Source organism: Eubalaena glacialis, chromosome 16, assembly GCF_028564815.1.
Source record: "Eubalaena glacialis isolate mEubGla1 chromosome 16, mEubGla1.1.hap2.+ XY, whole genome shotgun sequence".
NCBI lineage: Eukaryota > Metazoa > Chordata > Mammalia > Artiodactyla > Balaenidae > Eubalaena > Eubalaena glacialis.
In genome coordinates this window covers 88682841-88704643 of record NC_083731.1, presented here as the reverse complement: position 1 = coordinate 88704643, position 21803 = coordinate 88682841, and the positions used below count along the sequence as shown (strand labels likewise).

Below are 21803 nucleotides of genomic sequence, written 5' to 3'. Positions count from 1 at the left end.
TTCTCCCTGCAGTGTGGACGGAGGCCACTGCCCACAATGAGCCCCTTGTCTCCCCCGAGGGCTCCCTCCCAGCTCCAGGTGACGGGAGGGGCTTTACCCTCAGTTCAAGGGCAGCAAATCTCAACACTTGCAGAGAGAAACCGCTGAACTCTGAAATCAGTTATCTGACACTCCTCTTTAGTGATAAAAGCACGGAGAGGAACCGCCTCTCCCCTCACTAAATAACTGTGGAAAACTGCAGAGAAGGCGCTGACTTTTCTTCCTCTCTCCCAGGTTTACAGCTCAAGGCTCAGATCTTGGTAAAGATCCACCAGGTGAAATTTTGTTTTCCTGGACTGAATGGTGAACTTCCTGAAAGTCTAAACAAGTATGACTATTTTTCAGAATGTTCTAAAGTTTTAAAAAAGTTCAGCTTGATAATTTACAAAGAGGGACAACTCAGACAGCATAATATTTCTGTGATCACATACCCACAGCTCCATGAGCCCTGACCCCACCCCGATATTAGCTCTGGGGGCATTGGCTTCCTTCCCACATCTGGGTCAGCGTCTCCCCCTGACTCTCAGCCTCCTTCTTCCACTTTCCTTTCGTGCTCCAGGGGCCTCTCGAGCTGTCACGTGTGGTCGCTCCTGAACCCGTGCCCATGGTGCTAAGTCATAAGGACACAGCTGGCAGATCCAAGGACCCCGTGACATCCGTACTTGCAGCTGACAATTTTCAAGAACTTGAATTTTAAGGCTAATAACAAATAGGGTAAGAATCTTTAAAATAATACAATAGTGTCAATAATTTGTGTATTTCCTGCTAACTGTCTCTAATGATTTTGGGTCTGTGTTGAACCGGGGCTGAGCCTAGGAGCGAGTCCAGACAGGTCACCCCAAAGAAGGGACCTCCAGGCTGAGATGTGAAGGGACGCTGAGGGTTCACTGGGCGAGGCTCGGGAAGAACAGGGCAGGGCCTGGGAGTGGAGGGAGCACCGCCCACCCGAGGACCCAGAGGACACACGGGAGGGATGGGGAGAGGCTGGGGGTAGTCGCCTCGAGGAGGAGCCTGATCGCTCAGGGCCCTGGAGGCCACAGGAAGGAGTCTGAACTTTGTCCTCAGAGCAGAAAGGAATCTGTGCCTGGTCTCAGCTCCCAGCTTGGAGCCCCCGGTTACTAGATAAAGGAGTACTGGACAAGTGTTCTTCCTGGGTGAACACAAGGAAGGGGAGTTGTATCCTTTTGAAGTTTACCTAACGGGGTGAGGGCCGGCGGATAGTTTGGTGTCCTGAGGTCTCAGACACACCACACACTCAGCGTTCAAATCATTGCTTCAGTTGGGCATGTAAGTAAACGGACTGATGCACAGGCTTGTCTGGGGCCGAGGCCCCTCTGCTTCTGGTTCCCGGTCTCGGCCGCAAGCAGCTCAGGATCTGGGCTGGAGTGTCCCACGAGGTCCTTCCCGCTCTGGATTGAGATGTTTGAGTGATAAATGGTAAGGGCTTCATGCAGGAATGCCGGGAAAGTTTGAGTAGATGTTGATTTTTTTCAAGAAATCTTAGAACCTGAGTAGAAGGGATTTTGTCGAGGACTGCTGGGTTTTAAAAGCAAGGAGATGAAGAATGTCCTGGGTGTGGACACAAATTAAGGATACATGAACAGTACATATAAACCACGTAAGGGGCTTTAACATAGGCAAAGAACGCATTTTAAAAACACTTTTTGGAACAAGAATTTCGGAGCCATAGAACTTTCACTCAGTTCTGCACCCAAAAGACATGTCTTTTTTTTTTTTAAAACCATCATTATGTGACAATCTTTATTTCGACAAATAAGTGCACTATAAAAAAATTTGACCTGAAATGTAAAAAAAGCAGCTAAAAATAAATATGTTTACACGTTATTGTAGAAATAATACAAAAGAGTGTTAAAATTCTCAGTGAGGAAAAACCAAAACATGTCCAATTGTGTAAGGGCTCTTCCCTTGCCAGAAACGGGAATAAAGCTGAGGACCCAGTTTGGTTTCACTGCTGAAAAATGTACAACTTAGAAAAGCCAGTCGAGGTCAAACGTGGTTTGACCCAATGTTGAGTCTCCATTGTCAGAAACAAAAGATTTTTTTTTTTTTTGGCTTCAGAGAAATCGGATCAGAATCCGAGCCACACAGCTGGGGGGTCCAGGACCTGCAGGTGTCAAGCTGAGCGGTTCTTATGGGAAGGGAAGGGGGTGGGCAGAGATGGATTGGGGACCACAGAGGGGAGGGGCCACGAAGACCCACGCCTCCCAAACAGGAAGAAAAGCCACGGGCCAAAGGACAGGGCAACGATAATATAGTAACCTTCTCCTACGGGTAGTTTCCAGATCCAGGTCCACCTGTGAAGAGTCAGATGGAGGGTTGAATGTGCTGAAATGTGTTTGGACTGCAAATCGGTACCAGTAATCATCTGGAATTGTCAGCCTCGATTATCTGGGTCGTCTCCTCAATTTTCTGCCCCCTTTTTCAGGACAGGTCTATCTGAAGAGCTCAGTCAGGGTTCATACGGCCTCACCATCATCAGGAACAATATTGAAATGCCTCTATTAAGCCAATAAGAAACGGTCTGACACCATCCTTCTCTGCTGAGGTTTGGGAACCAAACGTGATAGCTTAAGTGGTAGAAGATACACACATGGTTGTATAATAAACACCAGATTATTACAAACACGTGGGTTAAATATTTAAAGTATGCCCAGGCCAAGGGTAAGGTCAGAATACCTCTAGAGTGGGTTCAACTGCAAGATCTTTGTGTTTAGCCAGTGTGGGGTTAAAATAATTGTCATCTTCTGAACAGCCTGGGAGGAAGCCAGAGGAAACGTGCTTTCAGGAGCTTGTGTGGTAGAATGAGAGCCGGTGCTGCCCTGAGGGGAACTTGGGTTCCTAGGATGTGAGCTTCTCCTCTTGCGAGGGAACCTCGCCAGGTCCACTTGAGAGAAACACGGAGGCTGCGCAGGTGGGTGGGTATCTCTCCGGTGGTTCCTATGTTTGGGGTCACAGCTCTCTTAGAGAAACTAATAGAAACAGTGACTGTTTCTTCAGAAGACGCATGTGCAGAGCACGGACACGCACGTTTGCGCTTATAATTCAGGGACTCGGCAGTGCGTGGTGAGGTCTGTGAAGGCAGGTGCTCTGCCTGCATCCAGCATCGTATCTGGCACATAGGAGATGCTCAACTATGTCCACTAAACAGATAAAGGAGTGAATTCAGCAAACGAATGTCTACTGAAGGCCTCCGTGTGTCAGGAGCAGGTCAGGTGAGATGGTCCACAGCTGAGACCGTGATACACGAGGTGGTGACGAGTACCAAGGAGGAATGAAGCAGGAGAGGGGCCTGGGCAGCCCGGGGTCGTGGGCGGGACGGCCATTGTAAGTGGTGGCTGGAGAGAACCGCACTGCGAAGGTGACCCTCGAGGACGGGCCTGGGGGAAGTGAGGACACGGCCCTCTGCGCCTCGTGAGCGGCTGGATGGAGGCGGGGGACAGGAGCTGGGGTTTGCTGGGCGACTGCGTGATGGGCTCTGCCACAGCCACCAAAGACACCAGTCGGCGCCCCAGGGAGCCTCCACGCAGAGCTCCAGACAGGGGTGCCTGGGAGTGGGGATGCGTGGAAACATCGCCGAACCTCTAGGCATAGTGAGTCCTGCAAACAGGCTGAACTTTGGAAATAAATAGCAGTGGACGTGGCCTGTTGCCTCGGAGGTGTTTTTGATTCCTTGGGACAGCCTCAGACGGACAAGCGAAGAGGATGCAGCATGAGATTCAGGAATCGTGTGCTCTGTTGACTCACCCAGATCTGTCCCGCGTCAGCTGCCCTGCCTGTTTTGCTCTTTGATTTTCTCTCAGCTGCAGTAGAAAATGGACAACGTTTGGGAAATCTGTGTAATACTAGCGATTGTAAAGAGAGACACGTGGATCAGAATGAACTCTGGGTAATCAACTCGGGAGATTTTTAGCAGTAAAGGTCGGATTAGTTTCACCTAACTCTAATATGTTTGCATTTCCTTTTTACTTATGGAACAGAATCATTTGAAAAGCTTGGATGGGCACTTTGGAACGCCAATAGAACTAGAAGAAAGGACTTCAATATCAGGGTGCTTTGTCGTATTACTGGCAAATCTTGGGCGTGTCAGAAATAATGTATAAAGGGGTTTTCCTAAGAGCTTTACACCTATGACCCGCAGCTTTCAACATCATTGGCTGAGACATGACCCCAAAGATTGAATCCAAACAAATTGCATTTGACACGAGTTTTACGGAGAAGGCATAAAGACAAATGCTCAAGCCCTATGTACTTTGATACTTAAACATTGTATTGTCTAAAAAAAATGAACGTTTGGCTGTCTTTGCTAAGTGTAGATTTCTAGTGAAGCGTTGATTTAAGAAACAGTTATCAAGCGCCTACAATGTAGAAGTTTCTGTTTAGATACTGATGTATGAGGAAGTTGATTAGATGACTTTTAAAAAGTTTCTTTGAGAGTCCTTTTCCCCATGTATAACTCTATCTCATTTTTAAAAGCAAAGCTGCAATCGTGATACTCTCATTCACTGACACAGGGGTTTCCAAACTTTCTTGGTTCACGGCACCCTTAGAGTTTCACTCATTTTTTTCACGGCACACTCCTGGGCCCAAAGAAATGCCTAACGGTTTTGTTTGCTAAGTAGTTAGGTCCAAATAACCTAACTATTAATGTCCTTAAAGTAGCCATTTGCCAAAATACTACACATAAATCGAAAGAAAGAAAAATATTTTTATTTCATTCTTAAACAGCCTCAGTTAGCTGCTAATGGCACCACGCAGCCTCTCAGGCTTGGAATCACACTGGCCTCTGCCACTCTAATTTCATATCTGTGTGGATTTTCATATTGTACTTGCTTTTTTATCACCACAGTTGAAACCCAGCTTCGCAAAGATACAACACGTTGAAAGAAATGTGGTGTGATTTCACGCTGAAACTGTGAACTCCCCCTCGGACTTGGGGTTTGTGCAGCATCCGAACAGGTCTGTACTATCCTGTGTTTCTTCCTCAAAAAATTAAATCTCCCACAATGTCCCTGTTTATACTGGCATCTTGGGGAACAACGTTTGGGAACCACGTGCATACATTTATTCTACTTACGTAACTGAACATTTCTTTAATGTATGATTCAATGTAACAACTTCTGAAGCAATAATAATACCGAAGGGTACGTTCCACTGAGGACAGCATCTCCGGAGCATTGTTGGGAAAGCCAAGTGTCTCCTGGCAGGGCTGTTCCACAGAACTTTCTGTGAGGATGCATTGTTCTCTATGTGTGCCCTCCAGGACCACGGGCCTGGTCATTAGAGCCACCCAGAACTTGAAATGTGTACATTGTGACTGAAGAACAGAATTTTTGTTTTATTGACTTTAATTAAATAATTAATTGATTTTTATTTCTTTTTAAAAATCTCTTTATGTTATTGGTTTTGTTTGTTTGTTTTTATTAGAGTGTAGTTGATTTACAGTGTTGTGTTAGTTTCTGCTGTACAGCAAAGTGAATCAGTTATACATATACATATAGCCACTCTTTTTTTAGGTTCCTTTCCCATATAGGCCATAACAGAGTATTGAGTAGAGTTCCCTGTGCTATACAATAGGCCCTTATTAGTTATCTATTTTATATATAGTAGTGTGTATATGTCAATCCCAATCTTCCAATTTATCCCTCCCCCCTCCCCCCTCTGGTAGCCATAAGTTTGTTTTCTACATCTGTGACTCTCAGCCATAAAAAGAATGAAATAATGCCATTTGCAGCAACATGGATGGACCTAGAGATTATCATATTAAGTGAAGTAAGTCAGAGAAAGACAGATATCATATATCGCTTATATGTGGAATCTAAAAAATGATATAAATGAACTTATTTACAAAACAAATAGTCACAGATGTAGAAGACTTTAATTAATTTAAATTTAAATAATCACACATAGCTGGTGGCTAAGATATTGGACACTGCAATGAAACTTTCTCAGGCTTTAGTTTCTTGGTATGATGTAAGGTGAAATATGTCCTACCTTAAAGATATTTTATTTATATTAAATTCATAAAGTTATTGCTGAATGAACCAAGGTTGCATTTATTTATTATATGCATTCAGAATGCATGTGTGAAAGCTGGCATTGGGCTCACTGAGAATCACTGAAAAAGGCAATCATTTTAATTCTTGTAGGATTTAGGAAGATGTAACCAGAGTCATCTACCACGTACAAAGGGGGATCGCACCCCTTGCTTCTTCTTGGCTGTTTCCATAACCTGGCTTTAAACCTGAAAACCTTACTAGGTTTACCCTAGAGTTTAGATAGACATACCTTGGCATGTTCACAGAATTACTGATAATTGCTTTTTTTTTTAAGTTTTTTTAAAAATAAATTTATCTATTTTTGGCTGCACTGGGTCTTTGTTGCTGCACGTGGGCTTTCTCTAGTTGCTGCGAGCAGGGGCTACTCTTCGTTGTGGTGCATGAGCTTCTCATTGCGGTGGCTTCTCTTGTTGCGGAGCACGGGCTCTAGGCGAGCGGGCTTCAGTAGTTGTGGCAAGTGGGCTCAGTAGTTGTGGCTCGCAGGCTCTAGAGTGCAGGCTCAGTAGTTGTGGCGCACGGGCTTAGTTACTCCATGGCATGTGGAATCTTCCCGGACCAGGGCTTGAACCCATGTCCCCTGCATTGGCAGGCGGATTCTTAACCACTGCGCCACCAGGGAAGTCCTGATAATTGCTTTTATTTAGGAATGTTCACGTTTAAATGTTTAATTCTTAATTTTTGTTCTGCCTTGTACTTGTAGAATTACGTTTGGAATATGTCACTTTTTTCTCCTTTGTGGGCTCTTTGGACTCTTTAATCTTATATTTTGACTTGTGTGTGGTTTGCTTCTTTTCTTTTGACCTTCTGTCTCCCTTGTGCCTTCCTACCCGGCCCCTGCCTGCCAGGTCCCCACCCCTGAACGGTCATAGTTGTCTACTGCTAAGTAAAACAAAACAAAACAAAACAAAACACAAAACTTAATTGCTTAAAGCAATACCGTTTCACGATTTCTCATGATTCTGGGGTTCTCTGGGGCTCTGCTGGTCCCTCTATTCTGCGCCACCCCCCATCCTGCTGAGGGCTCAGTCGGCCTCTCATCCTCTGAGGCTTCTCTCCAACACTGGGAGCCAATGTTTCAAAATCCAGCCGAGTTTCTTACCTGGTGGCCAAATTCTAACGTTGCAAAGCAGAAGCTGCCAGATCTTCCTAAAGCACAGGCCCAGAACAGGTGCAGTGTCACCTCCACCCTTCCCTTTGGTTGTGAGAAGTCAAAAGGCCAGCCCAGAGTCAGGGGGCTGGGCAGTGGATCCCACCTCTTGCTGGGAAGCTACAGAGATTGTAACCAGCTTCGGTCCATCGCAACAGCTAAGCCACTTTTCTTTTCTTTTCTGTTCATTAATATTTGGAGGTTTGGTCAGATCCATTTGTTGGACAGAGGGAGGGACTGAATGTTAATTTAGAAGTGAAGGAATATTTATAACCCTACAAACCTACCAAGAAAGAAAAGGAAAAGGGAGAAAATTCTCAGACAAGGATGACTATTACATTAAATAATCTGAACTTAAAATTTCTGGTTGTATGTAATTTACATCCCAGTTTGTTCCCTTCTTTCCAAATTCACTTTGTGTATCCACGGCTCATTTCCTACTGTCAGACAGACTCGTAACATATAAACGAGGAGCACTTCTCTACTTCAAGTACCAGAAAACCGAATTAGAGTGACTTAAATGAATAGGGGCTTTTCTCATGAAACAAGCAGCCCAGAGGTCAGTGGCTGCTGGCATTTGGTCAGCAGCTTAGTGACATCAGGGCCAATGATGAGTTAATTTCTCTGGCCTTTCTGCTCCTGGTTGCCAGATGGCTGCTGCACATTCGGCCACCGTGTCCACATCCCGGCGGAAGGAAGGGATGAAGTTAGGGAGAGGGCTAGGACCCACCCGCAAAGCACAAGCTCCCCCGGGACGCAGGGGAGACCAGGCTTCTGTCTCACCCAGCAGACGGTCATCGCAGGGCCCCTCCCAGCTGGAACGAGGTTTCAGAGGAGGAAGGGTTATGAATGGAGGTGGGGCGTACAGGCCACTGCCCGGAGACGGCCCCAGCGACGCCACCTCCCGGTGCCCGGGGCGACATGGCCCCTTTCTGCCCAGTGTGCAGTGGACCTGGTGAGCGGCTACTAGCGGATGGGCCATGGACACAGGGATGCAGGCCACCTCTGATTAGGTTCAGGGCAGCCTGAGCCCCAGCCTCAGGGGTTCCCCTTTAGAATGACGTGACGTGGACCAGTGGTTGCCACTTCGAAGGCAAGCCTGTGAAGAGGCTCCCTCTTGGACGTGGGTCTGCTGGGGTCTGCCAGCCACCGCACGAGGGGCCTGGGGTGCCCCCTCCAGCCCCACTTGAGCCTCTTGGTGACTGCCGTGCTGGCCACCAGCTTGGCTGCAGCCTCAGGAGGGAACGTGGGCCAGACACACCCACGGAGCCCCATCTGACTCCCCATGTGCAGAAACTGTCACATAGTAAAAGTTTGCTGTCTTTAAGTGGCCGAGTTTTAGGCTGACATGTCACATACACAGCAATAGATAGTTAAGACGTTTGTTCAGTCAATCAGCCATGTCAGTTACACCTGTACGTGATAATATTAAAAAAAATAAAACCCAAAAAACTTCTGGATGAGAAGCTTATCAAAAGTTTCCTGAAAGCTTAGGTAAATTAAGTGCACTGATTCTCCTTGCTCTCCAAGTTACTTATCTCTTCAAAGAATACTAGCGTAATAAAGCATCGGATAAATTTTATGGAAATTATGTTGTTCTAGGAATGCTTGTTTAAATGTCTCATGGGTATGTTCTAACCCAGCTGTCCACGCCCAGATCCTGGTTTCTTTATTTGCAAGACTGAGTCTTCAGGCGGCTTTCTTGTGGACCACTGGCCATCAGTTCTAACTGGTATTTTTGATGTTTGTACGTATTTGATAAGTAACTGGGTCCTAAAAGATGCGGACAGTCCCACAGGGTGGCAATCATTCCATCACGTTAGTTTCCAATTGTCCATCTGTCCGCCCTCACATTATTGTCCACGGCGCTTGCCGTGTATGTGAGCTTTTGGGGGCTAACGATGAAAAGAGAATTTGAACTTGAAACAGCAAATATCTGCTAGGTAACAGTGGCTGGGTGCATGGAGACCGTCTCTGGTGCCGTGACCATCCTCCCTCCTGCCAAACATTTTTGTCCTGTGGAGCACCACACAGGGCTCACTTTATGTCCTGGAAACATTCCCTACTAAGCAGATTTGGTCTCATCGTTCTTATTTCTCATGTGGCAAATGTTTTTCTCCTACTAACGTGTGTTTCTGTGTGTACATGCATAAAATGAGGAGTTGGCCAGAAATGGAGATGGGCTTGTGCACATGGGCTGCCTCTGTTAGTGCTAATGTGTCTTCCTCCGTCTGGCCTCACCCTGGGTTACTGGGACTCTACACGGAGACAACGTCTCAGATTTATTATAATGTGAGGGAGGTACGAGTCCCTCAATACATGCTCCTAGAAGATGATGACTTTCCAGTCTGTGTTCTGTGGCGATCAACATAGAATCAGCCGAGGTAATTTGACCACATTTATAAGTAACTACTCAGAAAAAGGAAAGAGTTAGAATATATACATTGTGAGAGAATTTCATGCAGCCAGGTAGATGCCGATATAACGTTTCCCTTTTCTCAACGTAAAATGGCCCCAAAGAGTAATTTCACTAGGTCATAAAACTCTGCTTTCTTTTTAAGCGAATGTGTTTTCTTTTCCAATAGATAAGAAAGGACATTCAGCGGCTTCAGGTTATGTGAGGTGAGGAAATCAGGGGCGGCTAAGAGGATAGACGGTGCCCAGTGAACACAGCTGGAGAGCCCGGGTTCTGCTGGCAGCACCTTTATCTAGCGGGTGAGAGCAGGAAGCAGGGCGGACTGAAGTCACTCTTCCAGGACTGAACAAGTACATTCTCGTTACTGGCCTCAGATCATTGGAGGTTCTGTTTATTTTCTGCCTCTTCCCACTTGATACTTATTTCTAGTTCCCAAGGAAGATCTTCCCCCGCCTCCAAGGTGGTGGTCAGTACACAAAGAATTCCCTGTCTGGCAGATGTGACTATTTTTCACATGATCATTATCATAGTAACTGTTATTTACCACGTTAAAGATACTCCTGTTCAGATGCTTTGAATATTACGAACCCTCATCATTTTTAAACCCGTGACTTATCCCAAATGAAATGTTAGGTCAACTGGAGTCTTTAGTGACTATCGGAGAAATAAAACAGAGCAAAAAGAAAAAAATACTCCACAAACCCATAACCACAGAAGAAAACTCCAGTGTCCTGTGCTGGGGTTTCAATGTAGTGTAAAGTAAATTCACACATAGTTGCTAAAATCCAGTTTCACCTCCAGGACTGTTAACACCCTACCTGTCTATGAGGTTGGAGGAGAAGGAGTTTGGCTCCTAATGATATTTGGTTACGCTAATGCTCAATCCTTGGGTCATTATTTAAATATTTTGTAAATATACACACATCATCATCATCATCATTTCTCTGGTACTTGTTTGTGGCATGAGAATAATAATTTGAAACTTTATACAGTATCATCTGATAATTAATCCAGGATCTGAAAACATTTCTAGCTAGTGTTTTCCATGAATTCTTTTTTAAAAAAGAGAAATTCAGTTGCTTTAAAAAAAATCTGCAGCCCCTGCAGCTGCATCAATTACTTTTTGCGACATGAATGTTCAATTCACTTAGATCTCCTAGAAAAAGAGACCTTACGTGGGCAATGCTAATATCTCATCAATGTTGTAAAAACCTGCTAAAATTCATATTGTTTCAAGGAGGGTATTGTATTCATTTGATGTCATGTGCAGGTGGGAAAGCTAATTTTATAGGGCTTTTTTTTTTTTTTTTAACTTTCCTCTCAGACCTCCCTTGGAATTTGGAAATATTCTCTTATATGAGCTCCAAATTTTCTTTATTACAATAATATATTTTCTCATGTAATTTGGTTTATTGGGTGGCACTAACTTTACCACTTTGAATGGAAGAATAAGACCCATCATCCTGTCACGTGACTTGTCATTCTACGTCACCTGCTTCTAAGCATCCTTTGTCCCAAGGATGCTAGGGTTCTGGGGGCCACACGCTCTGGGGGCTGAGCTCCCTGAAATAGAAGCCGTGTTTGTCATTTTTGTCACTAACATGACTTAGTATCATGACATCAGTCAAGGTGTGGCCTTGCCAGATGGTAAACATGTAAAAAGAATACAGCTTCCTTCTGGCAGTAAAAGAGATTAGTTGAAGGAAGTTAGCTGTGACAAGATGGGGTTGGAGAATGAAATCAAAGGGTTTGTTTATAAGGGTCTAGAGATAATCTGCTATCTTCATTATAAAGAGGGCTCAGCCTGTGGGACTTCAGTCCTGGTAAAATCATTTGGGGAAAATATGTGGCTCCTGGTTCCGTGCCTCAGACCTTTTCTGTGGAAGATGTCCACGTGTGCTTCATAGAAAAACTCTCCCTGATAGGTGAGCGGATTTCTGATTCCTGGAAATTTTTAATTAAAAAAATTGAATAAGTAAATCTGCCTTCGGAAATTCATATTTTTATCTTGAACGTAGGGACAGTTTGTTATCATTGAGATAACCTACATGTTTTTGGTGTTCAAAATATATGCCATACTTAAGAGAATCTGATATTAAGAGAATCTGACCTATTATATTATGTTAAAGATGTCAACTATGTGATTAAGCTACTGATTTTAGACTTGCGATATTGAAATGTGTAAGAGAATCTGACTAAGCTCTAAAGTACTGGTTATAAATACTTTATAAGATGTGTAAGTTGAAAGCTTATGGAAAATTGGGTTTTTGCAGGCTAATTTTAATAATTTGAATATTAGCTTAAAAAAATCTGGTGACTATAGATCAGGGTCTCTGGGCACAAAAAGCCCCCTTTCAGCATGAAGACACTCACAGTGACACTTCGTATTGATGCGGAGACAGAAGTCCTGCCCATCGAGAAGTGCCACCTCCGCCTCCTTGCCCTGATGTCCCTGCACCAGGTGGAGCCATACCCGCCACCCAGGTCACCCCTCACCTGCAGCCACCTCTCCTGGGTCACTTTCTTTTTCTTTTTTTTTTTAAACTTATTTATTTATTTATTTTTGGCTGAGTTAGGTCTTTGTTGCTGTGCGTGGGCTTTCTCTAGTTGCAGCGAGCGGGGGCTACCCTTCGTTGCGGTGTGCGGGCTTCTCATTGCGGTGGCTTCTCTTGTTGCAGAGCATGGGCTCTAGGCATGAGGGCTTCAGTAGTTGTGGCACGTGGGCTCAGTAGTTGTGGCTCGCGAACTCTAGGCACGTGGGCTTCAGTAGTTGCAGCACGCGGGCTCAGTAGTTGTGGCTCGCGGGCTCTAGAGTCCAGGCTCAGTAGTTGTGGCGCACGGGCTTAGTTGCTCTGTGGCATGTGGGATCTTCCCGGACCAGGGCTTGAACCCATGTCCTCTGCATTGGCAGGCGGATTCTTAACCACTGCGCTGCCAGGGAAGCCCTTTCCTGGGTCGCCTTCTGTACTGTGTTGCCATCCTTTACTTCTCTCTCTATCTCTCATGTTACCCAGGAGCTTCCTAAGTATTTATTCCTATTTCTACCCCACCACCTACCAAAGCTGATGTTTTGTTCGTGTCTTTGTACGAGGCTCTCTGAGTCTAAAAGACCCTTTACAGTGCTATACAACCTCGTTCTAGAACCCGGAAAGCTTTACCATTGAATTCAGGAGCTGAGACCACCCCGTGTGGAGCAGCAATGAGCAGGTGGTCCCACAGCTCCCGGAGGTTCTGATCTACTGGCTCGGCGTAGGCCTCAGGAAGCAATGTTTAAGAAAGCTCCAGAGGATTCCAGCGTGCAAAGTGCTGGGTTGCAGGGAGGTGATTAGAATCCGGAAGCAGTTTAAAAGCACCAGATTTTTAAAATGAATGCTCAGAATTCTGGTTAGCATGTAGGCAATGAGAAGAGCGAGAAAATGACGGCAGTTTGGGGCAAAGACCCTTCCCCTGCACCCCACCCCTCATTCGGAACCTCTGCTAATGGCTCTGGGGCCTGTGAGTATCGGAAGCAGTGGAGGCCTTGGTTTCTGGGGGTCTCAGTGGAGAGAATGGTCATCGCTGGTGTTTCACCCCTGACCTGGTAAAGTGTCTGGAAAACTGACAAGGAGCCCAGGCTGAGGGCTAGAAGCAGCAGATCGTCATGGCTCAGAGAGATATGGGGACCTTTGTGTCACCACAGCCCCCCGAGGCTGTGTAGAGGCCCTGGGCCTCCACGAGACCGAGGAAGATCTGGACAGGCAGGTGGTGGCAGCAAGACGGGCAGACTCTCTGCGTGTGCACGTGACCTAGAGGGAGGGACCGCCCTGGATCCATCCCTGCAGGGACACGGCCTTGGCTCCTGGACTCGGCCCCAACACAGTCCTGCCCAAATAGAAGTCCACTCAATATACAGAGGGAGGAAGACCGGCCAGACCCAAGCCTGGAGGAAAAGCTAAAACCTGGTGGAAGAGATAGTTAAGTTGAAATATTCAATTAAAAAGAGTACTTCACTGTCTAAACCTTTCTGAAAACACGATTTCCTAACTAGAGAGTTGATTGACAAATTAAAGATGAGGTGGTTACTGTGGAGACACAGCTTTAAGAACCAGAAGGTCAGGTGGACGGAATATCTCAAAACAGAGCACAATTACAGAGAGATGGAAAAATGGGGAAAAATGCATTTGGTGGAAATCCAGCCTGCTTTAAGAGTAAAACACTCCATCTCGGTGAGGAAATATTTGGTAACTTGTTTTCAGAAAACAGTGGAAATTATGAGAGATAACTGTTAATGGAATAGAAAAGGGTGGTAGAATTTACATATTAATTAGAGGAAGAAGAATAATTAGAGACAGACTAACAAAACCGAGTAGAATTTTTTTAAAAAGGAAGAAATGACAATTTGAAATATTTAGTAATTCTGAAGGAAGATGGAGTATATAATCAACGATATTAGCCATTATGGTGGCAAATGGGCTAGATTTTGTACTATAACACAAACCCATTTATGTACAATTTGTAATAATCACACTTAAAACAAACGAACACAGAACACTTGAACATAAGGGTCAGAAGAGAATAACCAAAAAACAAGGCACGAGGCAATATTAAACAAAATGAAACTCATAAAACACTGACCAAAAAACCCCTAAAAAGTATAAACCAGGAAAGGCAATATGTTAATGTATAATATAATTAATGTCATAATATAGTAAAATAATAATTTGCATTTAACGTTAAGCATTCATGAGACCAAATAGGGAGACAGAGTAATCATGAAAAGAAACCAGTCTCAGACCTCAGAGCATCAAAAACAGCAGCTAACTGTTGGTGGGAATGTAAACTGATACAGCCACTTTGGAGAACAGTATGGAGGTTCCTTAAAAAACTAAAAATAGAAGTACCATATGATGCAGCAATCCCACTACTGGGCATATACCCAGAGAAAACCATAATTCAAAAAGAGTCATGTACCACAATGTTCATTGCAGCTCTATTTACAATAGCCAGGACATGGAAGCAACCTAAGTGTCCATCGATAGACGAATGGATAAAGAAGATGTGTCACATATATACAATGGAATATTACTCAGCCATAAAAAGAAATGAAATTGAGTTATTTGTAGTGAGGTGGATGGACCTAGAGTCTGTCATACAGAGTGAAGTAAGTCAGAAAGAGAAGAACAAATACCATATGCTAACACATATATATGGAATCTAAAAAAAAAAGATGGTTCTGAAAAACCTAGGGGCAGGACAGGAATAAAGACGCAGACGTAGAGAATGGACTTGAGGACACGGGGAGGGGGAAGGGTAAGCTGGGATAACGTGAGAGAGTGGCATGGACATATATACACTACCAAATGTAAAATAGATAGCTAGTGGGAAGCAGCTGCATAGCACAGGGAGATCAGCTCAGTGCTTTGTGACCACCTAGAGGGGTGGGATAGAGACGGTGGGAGGGAGATGCAAAAGGGAGGAGATATGGGGATATATGTATATGTATAGCTGATTCACTTTGTTGTACAGCAGAAACTAACACACCATTGTAAAGCAACTATACTCCAATAAAGATGTTAAAAAAAAAAAAACAGCAGCTAATTATGCAAGACCAAAACTATGCAAATGCTATATGTGATGAGAGCATGTTTATAACAGGAAACTCGAATATATCTTTTTCAAGAATGGACAGATCTGGTAGACAAACAAAAAGTGAAGCCTGGAGAAATTGAATAACACGATCAACAAACAAAATTGTAGCTGTAAACGTAAGCTCGCATCTCCCAAGTAGAGGCTGTATGTTTTTCGTATGACTTTCACACAAAAGGTGTTCATTAGTTAACCATGGAGAAAAACTTAGTAGAGATTTTCAGACCACAGAGTCTGTTAAGAGGTCGTTAAAAACATCTTACTGCTTGAAAACTAAGAAACACTCCCATAAAATCTTTGGATCAAAGACAGAAAAAAGTGAGATCACAAACTACCTAGAAAGCAACCAGGAGGAAACCTCATACCAAATGTTGTGGGCACAGCTGAACTCAGAACAGCTTATAGCTCAAATCATTTTGTTATTAAGGAAGAAATACTCAAGATAAAGGAACTAAGGAAAGATAAAATCAAAAAATCACCTGAAGGTATTAGAAAAGGAAAAACAAAATAAACCCAAGAAACCAGGAAGGGAGAATGACTAACGATCAAAGCTGAATTTAATGAAATAAAAAATGCACAACAAAGAAATTCAGAAAGGATAATTTAAACCAAAAACCTGTTTTTCTTAAAGATCAGCAAAAGAGAACTTTGCAAGTGTTCTGATTCATGAAAAAGAAAAAATAACACTAAAAAAATGAACACACTTTGACAGACCATTCATTACATGGACTCAGCTTGAAAAAACAAATTATAAAGAGAGAACTAAAATGGAGTGTAATTCCTACCAGGCAGGAGATGCTGACCAAGGAGGTTATATAAAATAGGAGAGACAAGACTTTTGCTACTGATGAGCAGATCTCTTAAAGACTTTTCTAGCTTATCATATGATGATTCATTGACTAAAACTAAACTTTAAAGTATCTTTAAACTTGAAAGATGAGGGAGTCAATCTGTTTATAGTGGTGACATTCAGTATAATAGTTATTGGTGAGCTACACGTTCAAGGACTATAGCCTGGGCAATCTATAACCCAAGGTCATTAATGTCACCACAATCCACAGTTTAATAATTTGCTTTCAATGTGTGTTTACATTTGAAAATATTGCTAAGTTGGCAGAGAAGACTAATATCAGTCAAGACAGACCTAGAAAGCAGAAAACTGTCAAGTGTTTAGCGATATGCTAAAGGATTAAATACATGGAATTTCTCTGATTTTGAACAATAGTAACAACATAACCTGGAACTAGAGGAACCAATATTATGTCACAGGTCAAAGAAGCAATGGTTTCTGTTACTATATATAATGCTTTTTCAATATGTGATACTTATCCTATATGTGATGCTCATTCACCTAAAATGAAACTTGAGCTTGAAAATGGACGAAAATAAGAATAACTTTGTATAAATGGAAAATAGCATTTAGGGAAAGAGCTAAAAAGTCTTGATTCAACTTTTTTCTGTGCCTTTACGCCTCTTTCATAGACATCTGAAGTCGCCATCTGAAAGAAAAGAAAACAAAGAACAACACAAAAAATTTTTAAAGAAACACAGAGACACACATAGTAATAAAGTAGTTCTTCACCCACGTAAGCATTTTGACATTCTCTGTCCCATACGATCTCCTTAAAAACCCTGAAGAGCGTGGCGGGTATGCTTTTCCTTACACACATGAAGGAACTAAGATTCACGTACACTGAATTGAGGAAGGCCATGTGGAGACAAATGGCAACTGAAGATTCATTGTTGTTTTGACACGTCTTTCATCTCCTTGGTTAAATTTATTCCTCAGCATTTTATTCTTTGGATGCTATTTTAAATGGAATTATTTTATTAATTTCATTTTCAGATTGTTTATTCCTGGTGTACAGAGATATAAATTTTTGTTTGTGTTTATCTTGTATCCTGCGACTTTGCTGAATTCATTTATTATCTTTGGTCATTTTTTTGTGGATTCTTTGTAATTTTCTAGATGCAAAATTTTGTCATCCATAAATAGGGTTAGTTTTAAACATCCTTTCCAATTTGATGTCTTTTTTTCCTTGCCTAAATTCTCTGGCTAGGGCTTCCAGTACGATTACAAATAGCCATGGTGAAAGTAGGCAACCTTGTCTTGTTCCTAATTTAGGGACTGATTTTAGTCTTTCGCCACTGAATATGATCTTAGCTGATGTTTTTTCCTAAACGTTCTTTATCATGTTGAAGAGTTCTTGTCTGTTCCTAGTTTGCTGAGTGTTTTTGTCGTGAGAGGGTAATGAATAATGTCAAATGCTTTTGCTGTATCTACTGAGATGATTATTCTATTAATGAGGTATATTACATGGATTTTCTTATGTTGAAACACCCTTGCATTCCTGGGATAAATTTGGGAAGTTTTGGCCACTGTTTCTTCAAATATTTTTTCTTCCCCTTTCTGTCTCTCTTCTCCTTCTGGGCCTCCCATAATTCATACGTTGGTATTTTTGATAGCGAGCCATAGGACCCTAAGGCTTTGTTCATTTTTTTCCTTTTGCTTTTTCTCACTGCTTCTCAGACTGGGTAATTTCAATTGAACTCTCTTTAAGTTCACTGATTATCTCTTTTGCCTGTTTGAATCTGCTGTTGAATACCTCTAGTAAAATTTTAAATTTCAGCTGTTTTATTTTCAGCTCCAGAAGTTTTATTTCATCCTTTTTTATAATTTCTAACTCTTTTTAAAATTTATCTTATATTTTTTTTACTGACTCACTCACTCATTGTCTGCCTGATTTCCTTCTGTTCTTTGTCTGTGGTTGCTTTCAGTTCTTTGAGCATATTTAAGACAGTTTAGAGACTTTTTCTAGTAAGTCCAATGTTTGGGATGTTTTTATTAATTTCTCCTTTATTTTCCCTGTGAATGGGTCATACTTTCCTGCTTCTCTGTATGCTTTGTAATTTTTGTTGAGAACTGGTTGTTTTGAATGCTGTGATGTGGTGACTAAAAATCAGATTCGACTTCCTCTCCAGGGGTTCCTGTTGTTACTTGAGGAAAGCTGCGCTGTTGCTTTGTTTGTGACTTTTCCAAACCAGTTTTGAAAAGACTATATTCTTTGTCACATGTGGTCACTGGAGTATCTGTTTTGTTATCTCTGCAGCCAGTCAATGATTTCCCAGAGATTTCCTTAAATATGTGGGTCCAATAAGAAAAGAAACAACTGTACCTGTCTCTTTAAATTTCCATGGACCAATGTAGGTGGAGAAGCCACTTCGGTCAGTGGGCATTGATAGAATGACCAGTCTCTGTGCTGGCCCCCCAGCTATAAAGCAGTGCTCGAAATGGACAATACCTGTTTTTGGAGGACTTCCTAAGCTTTTAGTGAAAGCTATCTTAACAAAATATATATTTTTAGTATGTAATAATAACTCTCCACAGGAGAGTTATTTTTGCTATTTTTATTTTCTGATTATTAACAGGGTTTAGAGAGATCAATTCCTGATGTAGGTCTAATAGAAAACTAATTTTAAAAGTCTTACAAAAGAGGGAGAACTTAGAGATAATCTTGACTCAAACTCTCATTTTATATGATACCTAAAAATGGTAATTGAATAAGAATCCAACTTCATGTTTTGTTAAGTAAGAATTAATTCTGAATTAATTATAAGTATATCGTACATGTTAATATATCAAAATCCTAAGGGTTTTGCATTAAATTCTTAAAAATCTGAATTCATGGTAAAAGCCATGTTGTATAAAATTTAGCTCCTGTATTCATTAACTCTTTTAAGAAGCAAATGTTTCAGTTAAGGAGAAATGTTTCTGAGGCCGTTATGCGTCTCACACGTGTCTGGATTAATTTTGCATTTGAAATATTTTATGCAACTTGATAAAAATTACATTAACCACAGATAATTAAAAAATAGCATAATATGAAAATTCACTTTAGGTGTGTATAGTTTTCTACTCCGCTCTGTGCCATTTGGAAAGTTTACAAAATTTTATGAAGAGATAATTAAATAGATGCATACATATATACATGTATGTGTATCTTTAAAATTTTCTTTTCAGAGAATAGAAAAGAAAATGTTAACCTTAAAGAAAATCGTAATTATCCCATGGCTCTGGACATCTCTTTAAAGATCCTGCTGGGCAGTGAGGTTGATTGGGTGAGACCACCACGTGACATGAGCATCAGCCACAGGCCAAATCCGTCCTGATGGTGTTAACAGAGAGGGTGAATTATTTAACTGGGAGACTATGGGAATCAGCTTAGATACTAATTTTCTAGCTACTGCAGCTATATTTCATTCTCACTTTAAACACACCTGGCAAGAGAGACTCAGCATGAACAGATGTGTGGAGCTGCGACAGTTCATTCTCTGAGAACCTCCACCTTTGTTTTCTCCTTTGAGAGATGAATGTGGTTCCTAGAGCTCTTCTAGGAGCTGTCGGCATTTTGCTTGGGTCGCCATCCTTTTGAGGCCTGTTTTGCTCTTTGATTTGCCGTTTCTCAGCAAGTCTCTTCTTTCGCCCTTTCCCGCGTGTGGCATCCAGGACGCGGCCCCGCAGCCTCAAGCCTCAGCCAGACCGCCGAGGAATGTGCGCAGCTGCCACCGGGCGGGCAGGGACTTCACAGTTGCTCTGTCGTGCAATCCAATGAACACAGGAAACATTCCAGTGGGAAACTAATACTGCTTTAGGGAAAACTCACGGGGAGGGAAAACAGGTGAGACCACATTATCTCATCCAGTGGAAACCAGGGCACCGCTCTGCCTTATCTTCGGATAATTTACTTCTGAACACACCGTGGTGTGACTTTTCCTCTTTCTCCAGTGTGGCTAGGGGTGTATTTTCAATTCCCTTGCACCATGAGGTGCCAAAAGATCACTGAGGGAGTTTGCGATGTGTCTGCTTCAGAGCTTCCTGGGCTCCGTACGGAGCACTTTTGCTTGAGGAGAATTGGAGATCACCCCCTCCCCCCAAAATAAAAAGAATGAAATTATGCCATTTGCTGCAACATGGATGAACCTGGAGATGATCATACTAAGTGAAGTAAGCGAGACAAAGAAAAATGTCATATGATATCACTTATATGTAGAATCTGAAAAAAAATACTGTATGATACAAACGAACTTATATACAAAACAGAAATAGATCCACAGACATAGAAAATAAACTTACGGTTACCAAGGGGGAAAAGGGGGAGGGATAAATTAGGAGTTTGAGATTAACATATATACACTACTATATATAAAATAATCAACAAGGACCTACCGTATAGCACAGGGAACTATACTCAATATTCTGTAATAGCCTATAAGGGAAAAGAATCTGAAAAAGTATATATATATACACACACACATACACACATATATATGAACTGAATCATTTTGCTGTACACCTGAAACTAACACAATATTGTAAATCAACTATACTTCAATAAAAAATGAGCTCGAGGTCTCTTCTTAGTACTTTTATAAAGTGAAAAGTAAGTTTCAGTAGAGAGTCAACTGCACGGCAGGGCTCAGGACGGGTGATGGACGGCAAAGCAGCCTCTTGCTCTCCTGCTGTCCCCCTTGCTCCCGAGGCTGGGTTTTCTTGACTTCCTTCCTTCCTTCCTTCCTTCCTTCCTTCCTTTCCTTCTTTCCTTCTTTCCTTCTCTCTTTCTCTCTTTCTCTCTGCCCTTCTTTCTCCTCTCACAGGTCAGAGTGTAGCCCGTCTATGGGCCCGCGGACCCCTTCCTCAAAGCATTTGGGCTACATTTATATATTTATTGGTTTTAGAAATCAACAAAAGATTCTGATACACGTTGAATGTGACTGAAAAGAAGCTGCCAAAACTGTGCTCCAAGAAGAACAAGGCTTTGCACTTCATCAGAGAATCTGGTGGCTTTCATGAGCCAGAGAACAACAGTGCTTATGAAGTAGTTTCACGAAGGCAAGTCATGCCCAGAGTCAGGATCAGGAGCTGGGGAGGAGCAGGTGTTCGGGGCATTGATGCCATCCCATCCCCTCTGCTCTGGGTCTAGGGAGGCTCTGAGAGCCGCCAGGGCCAGGCTGGGTGACTTCACAGCGGGTCACACGAGGTGGAAAGCTGGCTGGTACTGGCAGCGCAGATGCCCTGTGAGCTTTGGAGTGAATGGGGTGCAGGGAAGTGAGGCTCTCGAGCAAATCTTCATGTGCAGCTACCAGGCTTGATGACTAAGCGATTTTACTTGGCTCCTGTCTTGTTTTCTTGGAGCGAGTAGCCTGGTTATTTAGCTTGTTGTCAGTGTTATTTGTCACAGGGACAGGAAGGTATTTTGGGTTTATGTTTGAGACTGCGTTACCTGGCCGTGTGGGCATCTCATGATGGGGTATCATGGTTATTACACTTACGTTACATGGCTTTTCCATGAGATCGTGAAAACATAATAGCACATTATCTTTTTATCATGATAAACATGTTGCTTCGTAGCAATTTTCTGGCAGATTTTGAAGTGAAATGGACAATAGATCGACAAAACAAAACGATCTCAAAAGCTTCTCTCCCCAACTCCACCAGCCT

At 42.7% G+C, this 21803-nt stretch overlaps 1 long non-coding RNA gene across 1 annotated transcript; it reads left to right on the top strand.

The window, feature by feature from the left end:
- Positions 1-664: 664 nt before the first annotated feature.
- Positions 665-21188, top strand: LOC133076627 (uncharacterized). Its single transcript, XR_009697566.1, has 3 exons — positions 665-753; positions 4907-5016; positions 21041-21188. It is a non-coding gene; the product is annotated as an uncharacterized LOC133076627 (long non-coding RNA).
- Positions 21189-21803: the final 615 nt, after the last annotated feature.